This window comes from Dendropsophus ebraccatus, chromosome 11 (genome assembly GCF_027789765.1).
Source record: "Dendropsophus ebraccatus isolate aDenEbr1 chromosome 11, aDenEbr1.pat, whole genome shotgun sequence".
Lineage (NCBI taxonomy): Eukaryota > Metazoa > Chordata > Amphibia > Anura > Hylidae > Dendropsophus > Dendropsophus ebraccatus.
Window position 1 is genome coordinate 7320665 of NC_091464.1, and position 6000 is coordinate 7326664.

Genomic DNA, 6000 nt, shown 5'->3' on the forward strand with positions numbered 1-6000 from the left:
ATGATAACAAAACAAAAGAGGAAAACTGAAAAAAAAAAAAATCAGACCCTGCTCAAACTAAAGAAACAAATGACAATTCTAGTTGTTGGGCAGCACATAATTAGTAAGGACCTTTTTAATGTTTTTTTTTAAATAAATAATTTTTATTCCTCATTGTGTCTCCATTGGACCTGCGCCCGTGGACATCCCTAGGCGGAGAGGAGGTGTTTTTTTGTATGGCTATTGATCCTGCAAGGATTTCCCTGGGGAGAGGCTGCGGTCCTGCTATAAGCGATTTTGAGTGGTGTGCCTCCCTTTGCACAACATAATCAGATGAGGGCCTTTCAATCTTTGCTCTTACTGTACCTAAAGTATTGTCTGATCTGTGCTATGGAGCGCTGTTTTATGTGCTATGGAGCGCTGTTTTATGTGCTATGGAGCGCTGTTTTATTTCCTTGTATAGCGCCACAGGAGACTGAGAATGAAGGTAATTTTTCACACGCTCTGTAGATCTTGGAGCCTATAGAATGTTAAAGGGTATCAGTCACTAGATTTCTCCTTGAATGAGTGTAGCCTAAACTAGTGATAGAAATGCTAAACAGATCGGTGTATTACTTACATTATTTTGTTCAGCCGTTCACCTAATATGCAGGAGAATAGGATTCTTGCTCCCCCGCCCTCCAGCTGCTGATTAACAGTTGACAGCCTATACACAGCATGGATAAATAACTGTCAATCAGCAGCTGGTGGGCGGAGTTTTTTACTGCTCATGAATATCCAGGACTACCGGGCTCACACACATAATGGCAAGGACTACTTATTGTCCATGTTATTCAGGAGGAGATCATCTCTGGATCAGCTGCACAGGACAATAATAGTGATCCATCTTTCTGTTTAGCTTCTCTGTTTATGCATCCCTTAGACAGGGCAACATACAACATACATAGAGTCTCTGTAAGCTGCGGGCCGGCATCGGCAACTCCCAGCGTCATGTATCATTATGGCGCTGAGAGCTCCGAACCTATGAAAATCTTCCTGCTACTGTAGTGACACTGCTCCAAAGGTTTGTTTTTTGCAAAAGTGCCAAAAAATCCCATGTCCAGATGTTAGCTGTAAGGGAATGAAATGATATAAAATGAAGAACTCTCCGTCACTGAGCGAACAGAACGTATAAGGGTTTTGAGCTGCTGTTAGTTCTGTCTTTAAATGATCAACAGATGAGAAGTAGTTTTTAAACCCAACAACCCCCCACTATATACTGTACAGTACACTACAGAGCAGCACTATATACTGTACAGGACATTACAGAACAGCACTATACTGTACAGGACATTACAGAGCAGCGCTATATACCGTACAGGACATTACAGAGCAGCGCTATATACCGTACAGGACATTACAGAGCAGCACTATATACTGTACAGGACATTACATAGCAGCACTATATACTATACAGGACATTACAGAAAAGCACTATATACTGTACAGTACATTACAGAAAAGCACTATATACTGTACAGGACACTACAGAGCAGCACTATATACTGTACATTACAGAGCAGCATTATATACTGTACATTACAGAGCAGCACTATATACTGTACACTAAAAAGCTATGTGTGGGGGCACCCTCTATGTTGCTCTAAAGGGGTTCTCCGGGATGTAAAAATAAAATTTATTTTGCTGAAAAGGTTTACACTGAAATAGAATAAATTGATCTGCCAGACATATTCATTTCAGATAAGTTAACCTCAAGCATACATGAGTTTGTTTAAACTCGATCATGTGGCATTTGAATAGTGGTGGTTGATGAAATTAGATACAGACATAGGCCATAGGTGGTATCCATGTTTTCCAGGACTTCCTAGGGCCGAACCCAACTTCTTCAGCCACTGATAATGAAATGCGGCACAACCAGGTTCAGGCAAACGCATGCTGGAGGTTCACTCCTCTGTAATGTTCATATATTCCGTTTAAAAGTTCAGCAATAATTTAAAAAAAAAACAATGGCTATGCCATAAAGTAAGCCAAAGTCAGCCATAAAGCAAGTGAAAATTAAGCAAGGTGTTTGCATATCAGGACTCTGAGAAAGGAGGTAATCGCTATGTTGACAATCAAAATGATGGCCGTTTTTATCGGACGACAGTCAGTTAACAACAAATGGCGGCCAGGTTTTGCGCTGTAAATCAGGGTACCCTATTTAACTATATGCAAATAGGGCTGCTAAGATTCAGTTACGAGTCTTGAAACACAGAAGTAGCCAGATATCCCTCCAGGGAAGGACCTAGCAAAGGGGATGGCTCCTGTAAGGAGACCACCAATACCACCATATTAAGTGGCCCTTCAGCCAATACCCAACTCAATTACGAGTCTAAGGATTTCTCGTAGATTGCAGAAATAAAGTTTTTTTGTGGGAGTGGGACCATTCTTTCAATGTAAACACACACCCAGTGAACTTGCACTTACACTTGTACTTAAGCGGGATACTCACTCTTGGAGGGGCGTACAGGCACACTGCTCCCTCACCAGGAACACCTGTCTTAGATCCTCCTTGGATTTGCACCGTCCGTCCAGGGACTAGTGGTCTGCTGTCCTCCACTGTGGACCCTCACTCAAGGGCAGAGACAGGTACCGACGTGTACAGTAACAAAGTATAACATTTATTGCACAGTCGGGGCTACAACCCCTTCCTCAGAGACACATAAACTACTAGTGACACCACTGCATTGGAAACAATTCCCCTCTACATCTCCTTCCTCTTTCCACCACACCCAGAAACACGAAATCTAAGAACATCACACGCAGTCCACTCTAAAACCATACGAAACTTCAACAGTTTAGATTTTCTTTAAAACGTTGTTGACCTTAAAAGCGACAGTACATATAAAAAAACATTTCAGCCCTATACTTATTCCAGCATTTCATTTAACCCATTTGGTACTAGTGTATTGACTGTAAAAATCCAGTATGTTTTTTCTTACACAGTCTGCATTTGCGCCATGATGTTGTGCAAAGTGCCTTGAAACACTACGTTTCTCATACTTACGGGTTATATTGAACCTATATGTATTAGTTCTCTTTCGTAATGTCTCTGTCGTAATGTTCTACCTACTGTGTTTCCCCAAAAATAAGACAGTGCCTTATATTAATTTTGGTCTCTAATAGACACTGTCTTATTTTCAGGGGATGTCCTGTTTCTGTTTTTTATTTTGAATACATGGGCAAGTCTTGCAGATATTTTTTCCACATTTATTAATTCCTATCGGCTGTTTTACTGAGTCTGATGATAAGACCAGGGAAATACCAAGGCCAGGTATCCATCCACAGACAGCTGTTTCAGGTTGTTGCCCCTCATCAGTGTGGAGCAGGTTTCTGGCTAGACGGCAGCAATGCCTAGTAGAGCCATATGGCAAACAGATCACTGATCAGGGAGAAGAGCCAAAGACAACACTGTCGGCTGCTGATTAAAGCGCTCAACACTGTGAAATCCTAGGCACAATGACTATAAGCATGTCATTAGCATGCCTGGGTTATCTGGGCGCTGGCGCCCTCCTATTGGTTGATGGAATGATACTCTTGCATCGCACACCCCTTAGGCTAGTCATGAAGGTGAGTTTAGAGCTGGAAAAGCCAGGAGCCAATATGTTTGTCGGGCAGGTACTGCAGAGATGGACATGCTAAAAGGAAAGTAACCGACTCTAATCAAACATCACCTGTGAGTCACTGGATGTAGCTGCATAGTAACATAGTTAATAAGGTTGAAAGTACAGAAGACCTGAAATTATATAAATATATATATATATATATATATTTATTATTTTTTAATCATATTGTTTTTATGATATTTGCAGACAGAAAAAAATCAATTACTGCACACATAATACAAATGCCGTAACACATGTCAACTTATTTAAAAACCTAACAATAGCATAACCTTAGTATAAACACCTAAGATGCACCAGGGAGCGAAATCTAAGGGGCCGCTGGTCTTCACCAGAGCCCACCGCAAGGTGGGTTGGAGTTGCTGTGGTAGGCGACCCCCCTTAGCTTGCTAGCGAAGGTGGGCGAGGTGCAGCAGGAACACAGCAGGACTCATGGTTGGAACCAGGACAGCAGTCACAGGCAGGAATCACGGGCAGAGCTGGGACGGCACGCTGGGGAAGAATGCAGAGACTCCAAGAAGTTTAAATAGTGAAAGGCTTCCGCCAATTAAGGGCACACTGGCTCTTTAAATCTAACTGGGCGGGGGCGCTCGTGCGGAGGAGAGGAGCAGGAGCTTGGAGCCGTGAGTTGCCCTGCAGGGTCGAAGATATGATGGCGCAGGCTCCTGCAAGTGGGGTCCAGTGTCCGCCTGTAACAGACAGCAGGATGAGCGGGCACGGCAGCAGCATTTCTCTTCCAGTTCCTTAACCCTTTTACCTTAACCTGTCTTCCTCAAATCTAAATCCTCTCTTAATCCCCCTCAAAAAAAGCTTTGGTGGAATCCCACACTATTAAAAAGTTTATCCGGTGCTTCAAAAACATGGCCACTTTTCTCCTTCTCTTGTCTCTTGATTGGGTGAGGTTTCAAACTCCGTTCTATTGAAGTAAATGGAGCTTAATTGCAAACCACACCTGAACTGGAGACAAGAGAGGGGGAAAAGTGGCCATGTTTTTAAAGCGCTGGATAACCTCTTTAAATCAGTGGCTCAATGTCCCAACTAAATTCCAAAAAAATTCCTTACTAGCTCCAATCAAACTATCAAATGTCTTAATCAAATTAAACCAATGACCCTTGATATGTCATAAATTATCGCATCTCCTGTCCAGTCCCTTAATGATGACCTGGAGAGGAGAGTGGTCCGACATGCCACAAGCTAAATAATTAACAATTCTTTGGTTTATTCTTTCCCACCACAGTACAATATCTATCCTTGACAATGAATTATGTAATTTATTATAGCTTCCCTGGGTTCTGACCCTCCCTAGATCAAGCCAGCCTACTCTAGCGGTGTCCGAGCAAACCCTCCTCCTACCATCTGCACGGAACCTATCTTCATCAAGCACTAAGTTGAAATCTCCAAGATTGGGCTCCCTTAAGTCTCCCTTCCATTACAGACTTCCGTTATGGGGGAGCATAATAAATAAAAGCCAATGTAGAGATATTTCCATCTACCATGTAGGAAGATAAATCTGCTCTCAAAATCGGTCTTAACATTATATTCTTCCCACTTGGTTTTCCCATTTACCAAATCTGAAACACCCGTAGAGTAAGGAGAGTGGCAGGAATGATACAGACGGCTCGATGGGCGAGTAAAGACAGCGGACTCTCTGATCCACTAAATGTGTTTCCAGTAGACAGACGAATCCTGCAGAGCTTTTCCTAACTAAATCCATCACTGCCACTTACTGCAACTCTCTTCACTCTGTCCCCTTGCCCTCTTATGTTCCATACTATCAACTTAGTGTCTTTCCAGTTTATGAAAATTAAATTTTATAAGAAAGGGAAAAAAGGCAAAAACCCCAAGAACGACAGCCCAATCCCTGCCCCCCCCCACACACCCCCCCCCTTACCCCCTTATGACCCACAAGAAACCATGGCTCTCTAACCCTTGCGGTACCCACCCATGCTTCTGCCCCCACCATTATTATACCACATGTTTCAATTGTCTGATCATGGCTTCAAGTCCTGCAAGATTATCCACTCACTTACTTCCTCTATTGTAAAAAAAAAAAAAAAAAAGGGGGGGGGGGGGTTATCCTGGAAAGGTAACCTGGTGTTTGGTTGGGAATGGGAGTGACTATCTGACACCATTGATCTTCAACCTCTTTTTCACCCCTTTTCTTTTGTGTTTCTGTGGCATAATCAGAGTATACCGAGATTTTTTAAAACCATGTGTGACCAGCCATCCTCTCTGCCACTCTCTAGCAGCCCGCAAAATGACTTCTCTATCTTTGGATAGAGAGAATTAAAGTGTCACTGTCATGGCTTTTTGTTTTTTGCAGAAATAGTACAGGCGATTTTAAGAAACTTTGAAATTG